We start from the raw sequence: 21,878 nt of genomic DNA on the forward strand, positions 1-21,878 counted from the left end.
AAACCCAATCTGAATTCATTAGTTTTGTAATTCAGCAAGAAATGGGCATATTTAGCAAGAAAGAGGAGAACTCAACTGAAATAGCCTGGTTTCAGGACACCAGCGTGAAATTGTATTGAATACCTTTTGCTGCTAGTGCTTAGAGCTGCTGAGAAAAAGAAGAAAACCTCAATGAATTAATGCACTGTAACACCAGTCTTACTAAAACACACAGTTTGTACATTTGATTTTCAGGACTGTGCTCAGTCCGTTGCATCATTTAAAGCAATGCTTGGCATCACTGGGACTGTTGTATGGGCTGCTGGACCAGAGACACCTCCTGCATGGTCTTGGGCAAGTTCTTTCACCTTCCTATGCTTCTGTTTCCCCTGCCATCGCCTGCCTGTCTTATCTGCTTAGTCTGGACTGGAAGGGTCCAAGACAGGCATTTTCTCTCCCTGTTTGGTCAGTGAAAAGCCCAGCTGAGGCTCAGCTCAGCTGCAGCTTTTGTGCATTGCTGTATTACAAATACTGCCTCTTAACTTAGATATAAATGCAGTGCATCACACATGGCAAAACCAATGTCCTAGTAATAAGACCTCTCTCTAAAGCATCTCATATTCTCAAATCCCAGAGAGAAGGAGAAACCACCTTATTTATAGGAGTAAGTGTGAAGTTTGGAAGGACATACACTATCAAAGTTTTGATGCTGCACTATCACTTGTTTAAATGGATTATTCAGCTTCATAGCTGCTGGGTTTTGCCCAGCACACTATGCAGGCAAAGCTTCATGCCTTTTGATAGAAAGGCCAAGTTCAGGCTGTCTACCTTTCAGACAGAAGTGTCAGCTAGTTGGGAACAGGAGGTGCAGAAAAGCAGAAACCAAAATTGCATTACAAACTGATTCAATTTTAAACATACCTGCAAAATAAAACCATCATCCTCCATCAAAATAAACTAAAGCAAGCTTGTGACTTTATAGAGGGATTTTTTAAATGCTGCCTGTCTTGATATTTCTTGCTCTTGCCACTTAAAATTCCCAGATAAACAAAATTTACAAGCATAGTAGTTGTTGCAGGAGGTATTGCAAGATCGTGATACCGGTGTGGTTCCATGCAGCATCAAGAATCATTTGGTTGGGGGGGAGCTATAACAAGGAAAAAGTGATTAATTTAGTATTTTTCTTTCTGTCTTGAGACCCTGTTTATTTTGTTTGATATTCTTTTAAACATGCATGAAATTGTTGAAAATTTCTATAATTTCTCATCCTCATTTTCCATCAGATTACATAGATAACTGCATCCAAGTTTAGATTCTTGCTTCTGGGATCCTTACGCATTTAGATTCCTGCTTAAGATATTTTTCACAGCCCAATTAGTGTGAGAGCCCCAGTTTGTCTGATCAGAACTCCTGATGTTCCCGTAGAAGAAGACTGTCGCCTCCCTGTTCTGGTGGAAACCACTCAAGCCAGCACTCTCCTTAAAAAGGAGAGAGGAAGGTTTCAGGGGCTGGGGCATGGGCTGGTGCCCCTCTGGCACATCTCTCCACCCGGCTGGGGCAGGAGATCCTTCCCCGCTGTGGAGCCGGCCGGGCCGGTGCGTGCAAGAGTTCAAGATATGCCCGCGTAGGACTGGTTTGGGAGGTTCGAAGCACAGGAGCGACACCACTAAAATGCTCCGCTTAACTAGATGCGGTTATTAGGATGCCTAATAAATATTTATAGCCCCTCACCGAGGAGGTGACTGACAGCACGGGGGCAATCCCTACCCTGCAGCTGCAGGCGAGCAGTCGCCTCGGGGAAAGCATCCCGGGGCGGGGGTCGCCTATGGTAGGGTGGCGTTGCTTCCGCACTCGCGGAGGGGCTTGGGCCGGCCCTCGGAGCTCCACAGTTGGTGCGTTCCCCCTGAGGCGCTGCGGGCAGGGCAGGGCAGGGCAGGGCAGGGCTCGCCCCGGCCCGCGGAGGACGCGCGGCCGCTGCGCGGCCCGGCCCGGCCCGGCTCCCCCCGTGGAGCGGGAGGGCGCTGCCGCAGTGACTGCGGTCCCGCGGAGAGCTGCGGAGCCGCCCGCCCCGCCGCAGCCGGGCTGCCTGCAGGTGAACTGAAAGTCGTCGGGAGAGAGAGGAGGAGGCGGCGGCGGAGGAGGAGGAGGAGGGAGCGAGCAGCCCGTCCTGCGCGCTGCAGCCGGCGGAGGCTCCGCGCCGCCCCCGGCCCTCCGCGGCGGCCGCATCCCGGCTCCGCCGAAGTGAGTGGTCCCCAAGTTCGCTTTCCCGGGGGAGGGGGTGACCTTGGGGCGGTCGCCCTGCGGGCAGGTGGGGCTGAGCGGGGCGGGGGTCGGCGCTGCCCCCGCCGCCGCCGCCTCCCGGTGCCGTCAGCAGCGGGCGGGGAGCGCTGCCCGGGCGGCTCCGGCGCGGGGGAGGCACCGGCAGCCGCCGCGGGAGCAGCGCATCCTCCGGCCGGTCTGGCTGTCCCTCTGCTTGCCTGTGCCTGCGAGTCTTCTGCTTGTGAGTAAACTTAGGAATGTGTCAAACTTAGAAGTTACTTATTGGTAAGCATGGAGTACCACAGAAACTGCTTTTCCCCCGAAAACATGGGGGGGGGGGGGGGGGCGGGAGCGGAGGGGGTGCGTTGCATGCTTTGACTGTCAGAAGCTTTCCACAAGAAAATGACTGTGCTTTTCGGAGGAAAAGAACCCCAGCCTAAATCCTTTAGGAATGTGCAGTTTGAGTCAGAAGCTTTTCCTTGGAGCCCTGAGGACGAAAGCTCACCTCTCCAAGCACTCCAAGTGCGGGGTCCGCAACCCTAGACCTGCTGCTCTGATGGCAGGGATCGTGTGAAGGTCTGGACGATGCTTATAGTGGGGTATTTTGCGTGTCTTTGCCCATGCGTGTGCCCGGAGGTATGATCTACTCTCAGACGAGAGTCAACTTTTTTCTGCTGCTTCTGGAGTTCAAGCAAAACTATTGTTAGCCTCAAGAATAGCAGGATTTGGCTTGTTCGCGTTTGGCAAAGTTCAGCCCCTGCATGCAGTACTGGGCAGTGCGGTGATGTCAGCTCCTCAGAATATTTAAATGTCGTGTTTAGTGCCGCGTATCTGTGCTGCTGTTTCAAATCTGTTATTCTTAATATGCTTTTATTTCTTGTTCTTTCTCTGTCCTGATGCCTTCAAAATCCTTGCTTGGAGTTCTGCAGATTGGCATTGCATAGTTCCCAGGGAAATCACCAGCTGCTCGTCTGCACGTCTCTGGTTGCTCAGGAAGGCTGCCTGCACAGTAGCTTTTGCTTACTGGGAAAGCACAGATAGACCATTAGGCAAAGTATTGCATAATATCAAGCATTAAGATGCAATCCTGTAGACTTATGGTAAACTGACTTTCTGCATGTTAGAGATGGATATCAGACCCATATTATTTATTTTTTCCTTCTGACCTTGTGAACTGTGTGAAGTGCAGCGAGTTTGCATAGAAATCAGTATCCTTAAGCTCTCTAAGAATGACATTTTCGTATAGTGACCAAGCTGGATCTCTCACTAACTATACCAACTATTTTTTTCCGTTAACTCTGTGCTCACCAAGCCAAACCTAATCTAAATTCTTTTGATAACACCCAAACTAATGCATGCAGGAATTTCTTTGTACACAGCTGGTCATATTGTATGTACAGTGGTCAGGGTGCAGCACTGATAGTGCACAACTCCTTCTGCAGCCAGAACCTCCTCTGATTTTATTCTGTGTGTACCTGGAGCTCTGACTGATGTGCAAAGGCCCAAAGACTTTACATAATGCCATAGTTCAGGCTCTGAGAGAATTAGAGAACCTATTAGAGAGCCTTTATCCTCAGATCATTGCAAAATTAGAGGAGGAAGTTTAGTACTGAGTATTTTTAATGCTCCCATGTCTGGGACTGTATATATATATATTTTTCTGTATGGCAAAAAAAAGATTCTATAACTATTTTGACAATTTGTTGTAATTCAGATTAGCTATCTTTTCTAAAGCATTCAATATGCAACAATAAAATTGTCATTTAATAAAATTCCTGTATTTGATTACTTTTTTTCTTCCTCCATAAAATCATTGGCTTTGTATTCTTATTCATCATTGATTTTGTCAGGGTTTCTTCTTTATTTGTTTTTGTTTTGTGCCTTCTTTTTTTTTTCTTAACAGATAGATGTTCTGATTAGTTGATTTGCTGACTACCTACTGTTCAGTACTTGACATAGGAACCTCCTGTTTATTGTTCTGTGATCGATTACTGTACTGGTATTCCATGTCTAGTTTTTGGTTTAGGCTATAGAAAGAGGTGGGAAAAGTTAGCTTGCCTTTTTTTTTTTTTTTCTTTTTTTGTTTTTCTCCCCTTACATACGCCTAAGGAAGCCAGTGCTGTGGTAGGGCAGTTTTGTTTCTTGAGTGAATAAATTAATTTCTCCTCATTGGAGGTTAATCCTTGGCAGCTCTTTAGTGTGAAGCCTTGTGTAATAGGGACTGTCTGGACAGTCGTTTTGTTGGGGCAAAGATGACGTCTAGGCTGCTGTTGGTAACAGTTTTGTAAGGTTGCCCTTAATTGAACAGCTCTCTTGTGTTTGACATTTGCTGTGACCTCCTGCTGTAAGCAAAAGGAGACAGTTAATGATTTTGAAGCTTGTCTTTCACTCAGAGTTGAAAATGAGGATGTTTATTTCTAGTTCCTGTCCTAACTCTCAGCCATGGTTGATTTTTCACTTTTTTGTTGTTTTTTTTTTTGTGTGTTCTACTGCATCCCTATTGCACTTGAAGTTTTTACAAACATGTAGAAAAAACTATGCATGTACTGAGAACCTAGGTGTCTAAAGTTTGCTTTAAAGATACATAAAGTCTTGAGATAAACCTAGCCTGTTGTTGCAATAGCTATGTTGGTTAGTCAGAGTTCGCAGACTATTGGAAGTTAAGTTAGAAGTAGTGAAGAAAGCAATGAGGAGAACGTAGACTGTGGTGGTAAATATGGGGTGAAGAAAAAGGGCCATGCTCTGGAGCAAGAAACAGAGGGTGTGAAGCAAGCTGTGAGGGAGGAAAACTAAAGAAATAACTGGGAAAATGGGGTGGAACTAATGTTAGCTGGCAGGGAAAGGAAAAAATATGGACTTTCTTCTCTATTTGACTCATCACTTATATCAAACTGTAATGAGTTTAAATCTCATGGAGGATGACATTATTTTTATTTACCATTCCTTATGCCAATTCTGTATTTGACACTGCTGTGGTAGGCAGAACCTCAAGCCTATAGAGAAGAATTTTATTGCAGACCAGCTTTGTTGGCTTGTGGTAACCAACTAAATAATTTGTGCGCTACCTCAGTCCTGGGCTCTTCTACTGAAACAGTGCATGTGACTGGTTTGTGACGGTGTCTGTGTGTGCTTACACCTCGGCAACGGTACCAAAATTGACAACTTGAGCATTCAAAGGGTGGTTGGTGGTAACTGCTTTGTCTCATAAATAGCCCAGCTGGAATGTAAATTGCTGACCTGGGGGTGAAGGCCTTTCCAGTCCATTGCAATTACTTGAGCTTTTGGGCCTCTTCCAAAGCAGTGTGTTTCAGCTAGGCATCACTGATTCTTTAATTCTGTAAAAAATAAATTGCCTTCCCTTGAATGTGTTGTGCTGTGGTGCAAAGGGACATTTCCCTGTGATACCAAACATCTCAATCCCTCTGACTGGAGAAGGTGTGGTCCTTCATCTTGATTTAGTGAAGACTTGCACTTGACATTATATTTGTCTTTAAGTCCTTCTAGATTTGTATGCATAGATTTGGATTTACTAAAGATGTCTCTATACATAGTTTATATACATACAAGACTGCTTCTCTTTTTTTTTTCTCCTTCAGCATAGTTGAATAATAGTGTTTCTTCCATTTTTTATCCAGTATAAGCTGGAATTGGCTATTTTCCTGTATGCCTTGGAATTCATTAAATAATGGAATGATAGTTTTCCAAGCCAGCAATTGAAATAACTCTAAACATGTATACACAAGAAGAAAATGCTGAGATATTTGTTGTTAACATTAAAGTTTACTGTTAGTTCTTGGGACAACAACATTGTCTGTCCCAAGGCATTCAGTAATGCCAGGAGAAAAACCGATTTTGTGTCTAGGACAAAATGAGTTGGGACAGTGCAGTGGTTATTCCAAGATCATCCCCTGATAGTAAATATTGGTGAGGGTTTGGGGTGTTTTTTTGGTTTGCTTTTGGGTATTTTTTCCCCTATTTTTGATTTTTATAAATAAATGAGGGTGGTATTAAAATGATTAATTGTTATCTCTTTTGTTCCAATTTCTTTGGAAATTCCTTCTGTAGTTCCCCACTGAAAATCTCTCAGGAAATCCTGGGAGGCTGGAGTATCTCCAAATCAATTGATACAGTGTTTGGGTTTGAGCAATTTAATGGTAAATCTGTACAATCTTGTGGTGTATTTCTTTAGCTAGAGTAGCTTTAGGTTCTTTTCCTGTATCTCTTCTTTCCTCCTGTAGTATTATGCAACTTTTTACTTTAGGTCCCAAATTGCCTAAAATGTAAGTGTGTTTGTGAGTTTCCTTTTCCTTTTCCCTCTCCTCCTAAAATTAGTTTTCAGATCTTATGAGATGAAGTGTAGAAAAGTGTTACTTTTCTACATCCCTTCTTTGGATGCAGTGAGATGTGAAATTGTGTTTTTGTAGAATTTGGTAGAAGTTGAGAGGGATCTCTGGAGGTCATGTTGTCCAACCTCCCTGTTCAAGCAGGCCCACCTAAGAGCTGGTTGTCCAGGTGACTTATGAGCATCTCCAAGGATGGAGATTCCAGAGCCTCTCTGGGTGCCCTGTGCTCAGTCAGTGGTGCTAAAAAAAAAAAAAAAAAAAAAAAGAAGTGGATTCCTTTGAGATGGAATTTTTGAGTGTTTAAAATCTTTGTGATTGATGATGAGTATTTGATGAAAGATGAAATTTAAACCAAGTTAAACCCACCACAATGGAAAACTTCTGGGGTTTGCTTATACAGCTTTATGCTGCTCACACTCACAAAAGCCTGCATTTTATTCTTCAGCTGGCCTACCTGGTGCTTTCCTTTCATTCAGTTTTCTTTTGGTGATCTATTTCCCAAAAGAGTATGAATACAAGAAACCTTGAAATCCTTATTTCCTTTACCAGGATGGAGAAGCAAGCACTGCTTGCACTACTGAATAAAGGACCCCTTAACTCTGGAAGAACATAACTTAATCATGTCAGATTTAGGAGTTCTGGACCACAAACGTCCCCATGTCCTCCTCCTCCTCTCCTGGTGCAGCTGATGCTGGTGGGTGCTGCACTTCTGTCCCTGAGTCTGGATATGCAGTTCAAGCAGACCTTTCTCTAGCTGGAGTCCCAAGTCTCAGAGAAGATTTTCCGGGAAACTAACAAAATACTCATTTATCAGTTAATTTGCAGTTTGTGATGTTCACTGCATGGCTAACGTTACTATCCTATTCTGTACTTTGCTTAGAATACATTGAAACTATATTGCACAAATTCAGTATAATGTACAGCAGAGTATGCAGGACTATTTATAGTTAAGCATTTACTAATTCTTTTAGAAATGAATTGTGTAGAGCTTTTTGACCGAGGAAGGTTTTTATAAGTAAAACATAGCAATAGCTTTCTTTCCTCATAATCACCTCACTATATTCTGTTTAAATCAACTTTTTTCTTGCCGTATTCCATAAAACAGGGTAATGGAAGGCTCTCTACAGGAATGCCAGAGCTCAGGATTATGTTTTTGGCTATTAGGGACCTGATGGAAAAAAGCAACAAGGTTCTCTTGGGATCATGTAGAAGAGAACATGGACTGTCAAGATAGTTAGGACTGAATATTGCTTTAGTAATGACAAGTCCTGCCTTGGAAACAGCATTCTATCTGTCAAGAGTTTAATTCTGTGATTAGGAAATATATTCTATCCTTTATTGCTCTGACTTCGTACAGAGATTATTTGGAAAGGTTTGCTGGAAGAAGTTTCTTGAAGTTATTTGTCTTCGTGTTGAAATCCATAAGGAGGTATATGTAATCATATGTATTATACATATGTATATATAACCATACGTATTTGTTACTCATGGAGTATGTAATTAGTACTTTGGCTGAACATATATTATGCTTTTAGTGAGCAAATGCTTTCTATTGTAACATTTGTTTGAATAAACCACTTTTTAGTATGGATAATCCTCTTTTAACATAATTGGAACATGGAGGTAATGCTGGAACATTTTCAGTTTGAAGACCGATGGGATAGTTGTACTATGCTACTGTAAAATCACCAAAGAAATATTGAGGGAGTCACGTGCTATAAGCATGACTACAAGATTTCTGTATGTCATCCAGTCCCATTTCTATCATTCTTCTAATGTGGTGGTATAGTAATTAATAAGACTTTAATTGCCTAAGAGCTTGCCAGCTTGCATTTGCCAGCTAGGCCGAAATCCTGGCAAAAATCTTCAAAATCATGGAGTAAGCTGCAGTTGGCTCAGAACAGTGGATATAAATAGATGATATGGTGCTGAATTACAATTCATTATTGAAATTCAGCTAGTGTCTAATAAATAGCCATAAAAAGGCAACATCTTTTCCTAATAAGGGATTTAAAGAATGCAGTATTTTATTTTATTTTTTATTTAGCAAAGTTAATGTTTATCACAAAATCTTAAGATCTAGTTCATAGTTTAGTGACTCTTTCCAAACAAAAATCTTTTTCTGTTTTTGAAAAGAGTTGTGGTCTACTGTCTGGTTGGTTTCCAGTAGGAACAGTTCATTATTTTATATTGGGGTGAGGTAAAATTTGGATGAAGACAGTGCATTTTATACATAAATTGCTTTTCAAATTGCTTCAGAAATTATATTGAAGAACTGAAGTATCTAGTTGATAGTATTCTCAAAATTATTTGTGTTGCCTCTTCCCAATAATAAGGAAAATTTTTGCCAGATTGCAACATTGAAAATGGGAAGATACAAAGGCTTATTTATGGAATCAGTTTAAACTTATGTGTGTGTGACTCCATAGCAGTACCTTCCAGAGGCTAGAATAACATCAGAGTACAATGGCATGACATGTTGTGGCATGTGTGGAAAGAACCCATGGGAAAAATCAGGCTGGAAGGGACCTCATAAAGTCTCTAGAGTGGCCTCCAGCAGACAGCTGTGGTGTCAGAACAGGTTGCCTAGGGCTTGATTCAATCATGTCTGTGCAGGCTCCATCCGTTTTCAAATCTCTCAGGACAACCTGTGCTGCTGCTCCTCCCAGTGAAAATGGCTTTATGGGTTATGGGATTCTCCTGGATCCTCAGTGCCTGCATCTGTGTTAGATCTTGGCTCTGCTCTTTGTGTTGCCTATCAGGTGGATTTGAGATTTTCTTTTTGGAAGAAGGGGATCAGTTCCCTGATTTAAGTGTTTCACCTAGGTGCTTGGGCTGTTCCTTTTGCACACTGAGAAGTTGGGTGCCTTAGAATCCAAGCTGAAATTCATTTCTTGGTGCAGGAGGTGCAGAGAGCAAGGAAATGCTGTGTGTGTTATATTTGATATCCTGTCTCCATGGAGCTTAGGCACATGAGGCAATGCCAAGTATTGGCCATGTGAGAAGTCCAAAGTCCAGCAAGCATGAAACGGGGCCAAGACCAGGACCTAGCTCCTGAAGCTGTCTGTTTCTGTTGCGCAGCTAGAAAAGCTGTTTAATTGACTCAATTAATTCATTCTTTAAGTCTGCTCCTCTGAAACATGAGACCTGAATATGAATTCTTTGGTGGTTTTTAAGTAATAGACAAAGAGGCTATTTTGAAGCACTTTCAGCAGTGTTTCAAGTTACCTTGTACATTGCTGCCTTCAAACTAGCAGTTCTTCCGTAGTAGGTTCTTCTGAGATGTACTAGGTAATTCTGTGAGTGGTAATTTGAGGAATTCAAATTACTTCAGCCCCTAGTTAGCACTTTCAGCATCACTTGGCAGGAAAATGAGAAAAACATTCAGCAAATCCTCAGCCTAAATAAGTTTAAACCCACTTCTGTACCCTTGCATTGTAACTTGCTGAGGTCTGTTTATATGTCTCCTATTAAAACTGCAGCTGGATGAACAAACCAACATCCTTGAGGGCAAGAAAGCATAAAGCTATTTCCGTTCTTTTCAAGTGATGGCAATGCTGAGAAAAATGGACCTATGAGTGCTGTGCCACTGAGCTAGACTTTAAGGTCTGCAGATGCAGTTTCTCAGGTTTTTTTCTGTGTTGCAGTGAAGGGTGTAGCTGCTGGTGTATTCACTAAAGGTATTAATGATGGAAACATCAGCTGTCAGCATGCTAATAAGCATCATTAATGATCCTCAAAGCAGCTAAATGACACAGCTGTTGAAAAGGCAGGAGTTGCACTCTAGCCTCCTGTCTGAGCTCCTCTTTAGGCCCTAATGGATGGAGCTCACTAAGGGAAAATCTGAGGCCAAGAGCTTGGAGGCAGGTGAGTTTGTGAGAGATTCTTCCTTTTGATGTTTGCTTTAATGTTAACAGAGCACCAGCATGCACTGGAATTGTTTGACTAGAGTTATTGTTTTGCTGTCTAATGACCCATGACCATTTATTAGTTTCTGTCTATTACTCTAGTTGCAATAACATCTAAAAGTTTCTAAATGATGCAGTGAGGCCACTCTGCCTTCCTTAGTTAGTCATAGGTGCAGATTTACTGATAGGTTAACCTTTTCATTTTTTACTGTTTTCAAGGTGTTGTCTTGTTTATGTTAAGTCTTTTTTTTTTTTTTTTTTTGTAAGCCAAGTGTCTCCATGTGTAGCTATTAATATCCTACTACTGTACTTTGCTATTTCATAAGCCAAATCCTGTAACCAATTATTTTATGGGGTTCTCTTTATGGCCTCTGGCACAGAGCTTGGTCTCTGGTCTTTATTGAGCAATCCAGACCTCTGAATGCTTTATATCATTCATAAAAAATTAGCGCATTTGCTAGCATCCAGCCTAACAATTAATGGGTTTTAATTTTATTTATTTTTTTTTTGCCTATGAAGAAGAAAATCCCCCTCGCGTTCGCGGGAGGACCGATAAGAGAAACAGAGCAGTGTGAGGTTAAACGGAAGGAGATGTGTGACACAGAGCGAGGAGGTGTTCAGCATCCTCGGGGCGGGCGGGAGGCGGCGCTGCCGCAGCCCCGCGGCCGCCGGAGGGAGCGCTCCGGGGGCAGGCGCTGTCCTTGGCGGGGCATCCGCGCCTCTGCCCTTCTGTTCGCAGGGGCTGCAGCATCGATGCTATTTTGTGTGTCCAGCGGAGTTCTAAAGGTTACGTGGGACGTTGTGTGCAGGGCGAGAACAAGAGTCTCTTTCTTCTGCGGGCTGCCGGTTTCGAGAGCTGCTGGCAACTTCTAGCGAGGGATAAAATTGTACTTTTCCCTACTCTTTCTATTTCTACGGCTGGCGTTTTGAAAATTTTGAACAAATCTCTCCAAAGGGCACCAAATAAGCTGAAAATTATTAAGATTCAAAGACAGGAAGTACAGCGATGTCAATATTAAAACCACAATTTTGTTTATTCTTTCTTTGGTGGCTTAAGCTAGTTAGTGAAGATCAGTCTCAAGTCCTGTTGCCCACTCCCTCAAAGAGAACACCATTTTGCCATGCAACACTGCTGGACACGGTTATTATGACAATGGCATTTCTTTTTTTGTGATTCTGTACTAAGCTGAATTTTAAGGATATTAAGTTTTCTCCCCATCTTCACATTCTGTCACAACAAGGATTTAATTTCCCTAGTGCTCAAAGAAACACACAGTATGACTGAAGAATATCAATAACAGTTCTTTATTAACTCTTTTAAAACATAACTATTGTTTTAAAATCAAAGTTCACCAGAAACACAGAGCAAATCAGGCACTCCAGCCAGTCATGCTAGTTCCTTAGGTGCAATGCAGCCTTTGAATTCAGACACACAGAAGTCCTCCTGACCCTCAGTTTACTGATGTTCAGAACAATGTTTTTCAGCTTTTCAGGATTTGCACAATATTTTCCCTGATGGGCTTATTTTTTGCATGTCTTAAATTTACTCTGGAAGATGAAATGCAATGGTAGTGATAAAAAATATAGACACTTTTTCCTTTTGAGGCTATGCAATGGTATTTGACATACAGAATTAAAGCATAAATGTCACTATATTGCAGCCACCTCACAGATTCAGTATTTTATTACAGACCTCTATGTAAAGACTATGTTTGTGAGATTTGACATGTCCAGTAACTTCTAAGGTGATGTGTAGCAACTTGAGCCCAAACCACCTCCACACCTTCGTCCCCTTACTCACTTTAGAAAGATACAGACATTAAACATACTTTCCTTTTTGAAGTAACAAGCCTAAATGTACAAACAAATTACTAATGTAGGACAAAAAATCACTGAGGCATAAAACCTAAAACCTTGTGTCTAGTTATTCTGTGATTGAATATCATATGAAACATTCAAATATAGCAAAGTTAGCTATTCAATGTACCCAGGCAGAGCTGAATTGCTTTGACTATAGCAGTTCACCAAATATCAGATATTAAATCTGAACTGATTAAATGTGTAATTAGTTTAGTTGATGCATTGATTTTAAAGAATTTCAAACTACTGTGTGTATACTAATAAAGTACATTTCTGCATTGCAGCAAACAAGAGCAGAACTTTTTATTCACCATCCCAGCCCCCAATTTTGTTTTACATAGCAGAGTAACTGTAAAACTGAGACTTTCTGTCATGTGGAAGCATCAAGAAAAACGCTTGTAGTACACTAAATAGCTTTTTTTTTTGTGCTAAAGATGTCATATTGTCAAACCACAATTTTCCTGCATGGTTAAGTATTAAATGACAGCAATTTGCTTGTTGATTGTTGAGAATTGTCAATACAATATTTAGGGTTTGGTGATTTACTTATTTATTGATTTATTCTCCAAAAGAACTTCTTTGTTGCCATGGTCCAAATATTAACTCTAGCAAGACAGTAACTGATGGAACTGGTTCTTTATAGGTGCTTTTATTTTTAATTTTGGGGATAATGCTACAAGTTTTCAGGAGCAGAATTAACACTTAGCTTCTTTCTGTAGTAGTACTGGCCTGCCTTCTGTAGCTCGTAGGAGGTGTCATGTTGGACAAGCAATGCTGAGTGAGGGATGTACTGCATACATCTGCCTCTTGTAGCTCTTCCAGTAGAACAATCAGGAAGTTTTGATAGTAGCACTACAGAATGACTGGAAAACAGGAGGCTGCAGAATTCAGTAGCTTCTGTTAACTGTGAGCATTTGCTTTTTTTGTCCATAGGGTAACATGACCTACTGATGTGACCATTAACTGAAAGGGTTGTGCAAGTTGCTTTGTGAAGTGGGGCAGGAAGGTGGAAGTGACAAGTCTGTAGCTAATTGTCAGAAATTGGAGGATGTCACAAATGAAATACTCTTCTGAACTTTATTATTTTTTTCCTATAGTTTGCTACTATCAGAGAAAATAAGAAAACAAATAAATAGTAAAGTTTGAAATTTGCAGCCTGCCTTGAGTTTTATACAAAGTGGTAGTTCCAGAGTAGTTAGACCCCTGACTTCTATTACCATCTTCCTCCAGTTCTGTTGGGGTTTTAGCTCTGTAGTACAGAAAATAATCTTTCAGTCATGTTTTGTCATCAGCTTAAGTTCCTCCTTGTCTCCTGAGACCCACATATGAGCGTATTTGCAGAAGAACTTGATAGTTTCATAACCTATTTTTTACAAACAACCTGTACCTTTATTTCCTTGAGGAATTCCTTTCAGGTGCCGTGTTAGGGTTGCCTGTGGCAGGGTATACACATCCTTAGTTGCACCAATCTTTACCTGCACTGTAAGGGAGGCTTGGAGTGCATTGGCAGTGCTGCTTCTAGAAGGAACAAAGGGCCCATAGATGCAGAGCCTGAGATAGAATTGTATCACCTTGTGCTTGATGAAAGCTTACTTTGAACAAATACTGTCCATAAGATACGCTTCTGCTGTATCATTCAGCCTCTTACTATAAAGGGATGTTTTTTATAATCTTCTTCATTTTCCTCTTTTTAGTTTTTTCCCTCCAGTTTCCATCATGAGTATGTTCAAAGTAGTTGGTGGTGGTTGCTGAATATGACAGAAAGCCAAGCAGGAAGTCTGGGACTCATATGCCATGCTTTGAGCTCCCTTCTGACTGTGTGAAATGAGTGAAGCATCCAGACTCTCATTGCTTTATCTGGGTTTTTTTAAAACATTGATACAGTTTTATCTCCTAATCTGGAATCTTGTGATACCAGAGAGAGAAGCTGGTGTGACACAGGAGTCTTGAGCTCCGTTTTCATGCAACACATCTGCTTCATGTACTTGATCACTTAAGTTTATTAGCAGTGGTGTTACAGACGCCAGGCTTTCAGCATAGATTTCTTCTACCTGTGTCATGAAGTACTGTTTAACAAACATTCAAAAATCATGTTTATTATCAAACATAATAGTTGACTTGCAAGTAGAAACCAAAATGGTTGCATGAAGCATAAATATTTTTTACCTTTGGGGATGATGAAAGAAAATACCTTTGAATAACAGTGTTTTACTAAAACGAGTAAAGGTGAAATGTGAAGATTTGTGGACTCAAGATGCTAAACATCATGCTAGAAACTAGTAGGACATATCAAATCTTATAAAAATAGCCTCTACATCCAGGTTCATAATGAAATATTGAACCTGAGAGATGGCTGCAATGTAGGGACAATCTGTCTGAATACCTCTATGCTTTAATTCTTCATGTCAAATATTGTGGTGTAGCCTCAAAAGGAAAAAGTGCCTATATTCATACATTGCTGCTGTTGCCTTTCTGTACTACAGCAAGTGTAAGAGATGACAAAAATAAACTGAGGGTCAGGTGGACTTGTGTGCATCTGAATTTGAATGGTGCACTGCACTTAAGGAACCAGCATGACTGGCTGGAGCACCTCATCACCTCTCTGTTTCTGGTGAACTTTGATACCATAACAGTTGATAAAACAGTTGATAAATAGCTGCTGTTGATATACTTTGGTCATATTGTGTTTGTGTTTCTTTGAGCATTTGAGAAATGAAATCCTTGTAGTGACAGAATGTGATGGGGAGAAAACCAAGAATCCTTAGAATTCAGTTTAGTATAGAATCATGAATAAAGAAATGCCATTGTTATAACAACTGTATCCAACAGTGTTGTATGGTGAAATGAAGCTGTTTGAATTTCTTAATTGAATTTTCATAGACAGCATATTTGGATTCTTTCCACACATAAGCTTAGTTCATTTTCCTGCATGCTGTAAGATTAAAGCACATCAACATTAGGGCCTTTTTAAAACTTTTTATTCTTAAGATTTTGTGCACAGATTGGTTTCCACACCACCACCACTTTGTGTTTTTTATGAGAGAAGTATGCATCTTCAAATTCTATTCCTTACATGTGCTAAAGCCTTTAAAATACATTGCTGAAGTATTTAACCGTTTTGCAGAGTGGTAACCAATTATATTCACATATATGCAGGTCTGTCATCCCTTAGTTGCTCTGCCTTGTCCACTGTGGTATTTTAGTAGTCTCTTTTGAGTTCTTGGGTTTTTGTCTGGAGTTTACAACTGTACAGGATGGATTTTCAGTGAGTCATTCCTGGTATGTTTCTTGAAGTGACAATAACTAATGTTTTCTCTTTCTGAGATGTATAGATCTGGATGCAAACAGGACACAGGTTTTATATTGTCTGTCTACATTTATTAAAGTACTCTTTAGTTGTGAATGGGGATGACTGAAGCACAGCCAGGAAAACTTTATTTGATATTTGGATGATTGCCATAGATAGAATTCGGCTAACACATGCCTTTGTCTGTTGTTGAAATTCAACTTTAAAAGGATTAATTTCTCAACTCTACCCTGCTGTGCAGAATCCTGAATATTAACAGCTTTTCTGAAGGTTAGTGGAGCACTACATTAACTGGTTTTTGTTCAGCTATGAATTGCTCCTTAATAGTAGTATTTTTGGTACCAAGTGCTGTGTTTTTAAAAAAATGCAAGAAACAACTTTGAGTTCTCATTTTTATTTTTAAGTACAAGGGTATTACAGTTGTGATAAAATTTTAATTACTTTGGTGGTTAATAACATATTACTGATCATCTTTAAAATAGAAGTATCTATCTTTCAGCAAATTCTATCTTCACTAACATAGTGTTGTGTGCATTTCAGTATTGGAGTAGCTGCATTTTCACAAAGGATTTGGATTTTACATAGTTCAGTACTGCATCATCAGCAGAGTACTCAGATCCTCTGCTGGTTCTTCAGTGGAGCTGTGCTAACATGAACTTTTTAACCATGAAGTTTTCTAGTGCAGGTAGAAACAGTGCATCTGTCTTTCCCTGTGTGCTCATGAAATTTCTTGATTTAGAGTTTGCTTCTTTAGTCTGAAGCCAGAGGAAATGGGAAGGAAGATTTTCTGTTTGGCTGTGTAAGGCATTTCTGTACGTGCTGCAGCCTCTTTGAAAACTTGTCACTGCTGCTGTAGCATCAGTGCAGATCTGCTGCTGATAATTAGAGGAGCACTGGAAGACTTGCTTCTAGTCTTTTACTGCTTTACCAAATACAGATACTCTGAATTCAGTGTGGCAGATAGAGGGCGGGTACAGCACTCTGTACTTTGTTTCCACTGTCCCGTCTTTAGTGGTGCTACTCAAATGAAAACACGGCATGAATGTTAGGAAGGATTAGCAAGACTTATTTTCATTTGAGAGCTGTGTGAAAATTAGTGGTCAAGATAGTGCTGGGAAACTTATTCTGAATAAGTTAATAGGAACAGAGAAAAGCAGTCTTTGTGTATTTGTCAATTAATCACATTCTCCTGAGGTGTATACTTGAAGACATTAAATAAACACATTGTTTTAGTAAGTCTTTACGAGCAGATTGAACTCAAGGTAAAACAGATTAAATTGTGCCTTGCTGACAGCTGGCTGAGGAGTCTAGACATTCTTTCTATGACTCAGTTTCTGCATTTTCTAGGGGTAGTCAACTTTCTACAAAGTTTTAAGGTGTGTCCATCAAGACTCTTATACAGTGTATGGTGCCCTTTTACTCACTTTCACTGAGGGCAGGCTTTTCTTGCTCTTTGGTTTTTGCCATGCAGTTATGGTTAGATTTCTATGGTTAAGTGTGACTTGGCAGAGTTAGGTTTATGGTTGGACTCAATGACTACAAAGGTCTTTTCCAACCTAAATGATTCTATCCTGAAGAATTTTAAGGAGTAACAGAGATGGAAGCCATATGAATTAATAATAGCTTTATGACTTATCTGATTGCTGAAAATAGTTCTTTCCTTGGCTGCATTACTGATTTCAAGGTACCATAGCTAAGTGCAGATGTTCCTGTTCACTGTAGCTAATGTACCACTTGTGTTTGTATGTGACTTTCTCATCTCTCTGGGGTGCATCTGAAACAATGTTAGTGATGCAGAGGTGTGTGAGAAACAGCATTTGGATGCTTTCATATATCCAAAATGGAAGCTGTTCAGCTCAAAATTGAAATTAATTCCATTAGGAGGAATTAATTTCAAGCAGAAAGTACGTTAAGAGCTACTTCTGCTTACAAAAGCACACATCATTGCTGAAGGGGCTTGGAAGGATTTCAGATCTGCTTATACTTTTGCATTAAATGAATGATTTCTGGTGTTTCTATTCCTCTGCCCTTGCTCCATTGCTACTGTGTCTTTTTTTTGCATTTTTCCATCATATTGCCTGTTTGTCCTAGGAAGAGTCCTTGAGCCATTGCCTTCCTGCATGGGTGGCTTCAGGTGTGCTCTGTGTTCTGTTCTGTGTCTGCAGGCACCGTCTCTGCTTGGTCCATGGCTGGGAAGTGGAAGCAGGCTCTTCCCAGTTTGCACTGAACTATGCATTCAATTAGCTACATGTTATATTGTTCTCTGAAGCATAACTTCCAGTTCAACAGAGCCCCCTTCTCACAGGGCAGCTCTCTGACTTGCCTTTTGTATGCATGCTGACAGATTTTTGTGTCATTTGTGCCCTGTTTGAATTCTTGTTCTTCATGGAACGGGAAGCAAAGAGGGAAAAACACATTTTTACAAATTTTTGGGTTTTATTACCCAAGTGTGGTGGTGGAGAGGAATCTTCTCCAGGTCCCAAGTATTATTGGGCAAAGGGCCCAAATGAAAAACCTTTTCAGGTGCCAGGAAGAGCTTGGCTGAGAGATGCGGAGGCTTGGTGAGCTCCCTGGCCCTGCACCTTTGTCTGACCTGTGTCTGACCACCATGGTCAAACTCCTGTACCTTCCAGGATTTTCTGAGAAAAATGGTGTGGTCCCATCTTGGAGACTTAATCTGAGTCTTAAGATGCAAGTGGACTAGCGGGGCAAGAGAGTGTAAAGCAAAATGTGAGCCTTGTAAGACCAGGGCAGCTCAGTTTTCTGAGATGTATAGAGAAGTTTTAGCATTTCTAATTTATTTTTAATTGTTAATCTCTTTATTTGCCATTAAATTAATCTTCAGCTATTCTATGTGATTAATTTCCTTTCTTTTCATATATGTTTCCTATGGATTAACAGTATTATTCATTCAAAGGGTATAGCTATCAAATATAATGAACAAATAATTTGATGGTCCAGAACCCTTTTATAAAATTATTACTTTTAGGAAATAGGTTAAACAGTTAACAGGTTATTGTGAGACAGTAAGAAAGAATTGAACAAACCATCTCTCCTTGGTTTGGTCTACATTAACTCCATCAGGTTGCTTGCTCTAACTCTCACCTCCGCCTGCAGCACCTTCCCATCTCACAGTTAACTGCCTCTTTCTTGTTGTGAGCAGGAGAAATCTTGGTGAGGCCATCTGGGGAGTCAAGATCTCTAAGGCCAGTTTGTGGAAGGCTGCTTAAACTTCTGCCACTGGAGATTGAAGGTTACTGTGTCAGTCCCATGCTGGAAAGTGAATAGGTGATGCAGTTCTTGTAATGCATAACTTCTCTGCCTGAAAATTGAGTCCATGTTTATACATTTGAATGTTTCATATTTAAAAATAAGAGCAATTATCTGTAATGGCACACTAAATAAACTGTATTTTTCCCTCTTCAGAAACACTTTTCCTCTGGAGAATCGAGCAGCAGCAGTATAAGGCAGTTGCTCTTTTCAGAATATGTGATTTCTTTCCTGGCCCTGAACTTTTATCTTGCTGAAACAAATATTTTGTGATCAAGAACACTTGGTCACATCTGGTACATCTTAAAAAAGGTTACTTTTCCAAGAATAGCATGCAAACATGAAATCAGAATCACAAGCAGATGTTTGCTAATATGGCCATAGATAACCTTTCAGTTTCATGTTTAATTTTTATAAATAACCATCTGTAAGGAATGCAGTTTAATAAAGAACAGAGATAATTTCTTTCAGTGTTAATACGTTAACTTTACTCTGTTGCTGACATTGTACTTACTACTATAAAATAGCATTATTTATTGTATAAAATTGTCAGCTGCTGGTTACACAAAAAGATACATTATCATTGTTCTTTTACAACCTGGAAATGTTTGTTTTTCTTTAAAGAACACAGGATGATTATCTGTGTCAAAAAGACTGGTAATTTTGGCATAATTATTTAATTAATTGATAAATTACTTTTACAGCTGCCAGAATGCTGTGGAATAGAGGGAATTTCTGCCTTTTTGTTTGCCTTTGCATTTATAGTGAGCTTGGCATGGCTCTTGCAGTTGGGCTGGTAAAAGTGAGGTATTTTCTCCCTTGACTGCTGGCCTCAAAGAAGCATATTTTAGTTTATTAAAAAATAAATCTGTTTCATAAGGCAGACCAGTAGCCTTTTGTTCTCCTCTTATAATATTCTCCTTTTAGCTTACTTAAATTAGTTTAAGCTAGTTCAGTGTAGGGATGCAGCTGTCAATACTTTTCCTTCACTGAAAAGCTTGTTTGTCACTGCTGCAGCAGGAAACAAAGGCGTAAGCCATGCTGCCACTGCCTCTGCCCTTCCAGAAGGGTCCTTGTCACAGCAGGACCTTAATTGGTGGCAAAATGTATTCAGATGCCATCATAGGGAAGGCATGACATGGGACAATGTCAGAAGTGTCCCTGAGCAGTAAGAGCTGTGGTGTCTGGATGCTCCAAGCATGAGGCACTGCCACCTGCCTCTGCGGAGGTATCCAGTGCGTCATGTCTTTAGGGCAGCTCTCGGTGGTTTGGGGGCTCAGGATGGCAGCGACTGCTCATGAATCTGAAAAATGATTGTTGGCAGAGGCAAGTTTGGGGAGGAATGCAAGCTACCAAATCTGCTTACTCAGAGGATAAGCCTTGTAAGGGAGAGGGGTGAAGTTGTTGGTGTGGTGCTGCCCAGGCTGTGCTACTCGCAGGACCCCGCAAACCCCCTCCCCTGGCTCCAGAGACCTGTGCAGGACCAGTCAGCAGTTGGGCAGGTGGGGAAGGGCGAGAAGGGTTAAATGCCAGAACAGGTTAGTGTGAGTAAGCAGTTAATCCATAGAAGATGTATGTTTGGGGCTTTTTTTCGTGTGTTAATTTTTTTTTTATTTTTAAATTTAGAAACTTTGAAACTTCTCACTTGATGATAATATTGACATTCCTCAGAAACAGAGAGGCACACGAGTAAAGCAAGTACATCTCAGCATCCAAATTTGTAGATGACGTAAAAGAACTGTTTGGGAAAGATAACACAGCACTGAGAATTCATTAGAGCATTGCTTGCATTATAGTTAAAATACCTTCAAAGAGAAACTAACAATTGAACTAAGTTCAGAAGCAGAAGAGCCTTGCAGGCATTAGGGAAGGGGTGGGTAGAAGCTTATGTGTTAGCAAAATCTCTCCAGCTAGAATATTATTTTACATCCCTGTTCTGTAGTTTGCTCCCTTGGTAATTTACAAATGGAAAATAAAATTTAGAATTATAGCTGATTAGATATTGTGAGTTCTCAACAAAGCATGTTTGTATTCTGTATGCAATTATTACAGAGTTGCTGGGTACAACTTGGTAGATGAATTTGAGTTATCTTTTGTGTTCAAGCAATTTAGTCTCTTCTGTTCTGTATGAAGAATGAACTATGTTCTCTTCCAACTACAGCACTCTTTAGATAAAGGATATTTTATGCTGTTTTTTTAGCCAGTAATTATTTTTCAGTTTTATAGTGAAAATTAACCTAATTTAATTAAGTATAGACTGTACAAAATATTTCAATTTTGCCAGTTGTGATTGTGTAGCCTGAATTCTGGTTTAAATAAGCAGTGTTGCTATTCTCAGTTCTGAAGACATAAACCCAGCTACTTTCTCTGGCTCCTTTAACCTTCTCCTGGCTGACTTATTTGGATATGTTCAAGTACTTTGGCCCTTTCAATTCTAGATGTGAATCTGTGGTTCTTGCTAACAGATTGTCTGGGCTTGTTCTGAAAAATGATGTAGAGGCAATACTGGAGCATTTTGCCAGCACCCTGCTCTCTTTTCATGGGAAACTGGGACAAGGAAAGGCAGAGGCACTGCCTTTTACTTTCTCTTAGGATAGTCAGAAGCTCACTAATGCAGCCAACCTCTTGCAGGTGTGACCAATGACTCCCTACTGTCAAGCAGTGTTCTTAAAAGTACTTTTGTTTTGAAATTTTGAGATCATAGGCTGTGTTTATCAGCCTACAAGGCTTGGTGAATATGAAATGTTGTCTTTAAGTTTGGGAAATATCCATTAAACTACTTAGACACAAGTTAAAGGGAAAATTGCATAATTATATCTCAGCCTTTCAGTAGATCCACATTAGTTACTTGGTGTACTTTTAATAGTGGTCATTATTTCAAGACATTGTCACTTTGAACTTAAATTACATTAATGGCATTGATAATCTTTAAAATCACATTGTTCTTGAGTG

The 21,878-nt window shown here is 40.4% G+C and overlaps 1 protein-coding gene across 3 annotated transcripts in view; it reads left to right on the forward strand.

Moving 5' to 3' along the window:
- The first annotated feature begins 2,132 nt into the window (after positions 1–2,132).
- KIAA1217 (KIAA1217 ortholog) overlaps positions 2,133–21,878 on the forward strand; it is a 354,640-nt gene continuing 334,894 nt past the window's right edge. For 2 of the 3 annotated variants that reach the window (XM_088051930.1, XM_088051956.1), the window contains exon 1: positions 2,379–2,479. The gene's annotated coding sequence lies outside the window, so the exon portion shown is untranslated. Of the gene's footprint in view, positions 2,221–2,378; positions 2,480–21,878 lie in introns of those variants that run through there. The other variant, XM_088051935.1, reaches the window with a different exon arrangement.

Source organism: Pseudopodoces humilis, chromosome 1 (assembly GCF_049639895.1).
Source record: "Pseudopodoces humilis isolate 2021_Gansu_Grassland_sample_001 chromosome 1, ASM4963989v1, whole genome shotgun sequence".
Classification (NCBI taxonomy): Eukaryota; Metazoa; Chordata; class Aves; order Passeriformes; family Paridae; genus Pseudopodoces; species Pseudopodoces humilis.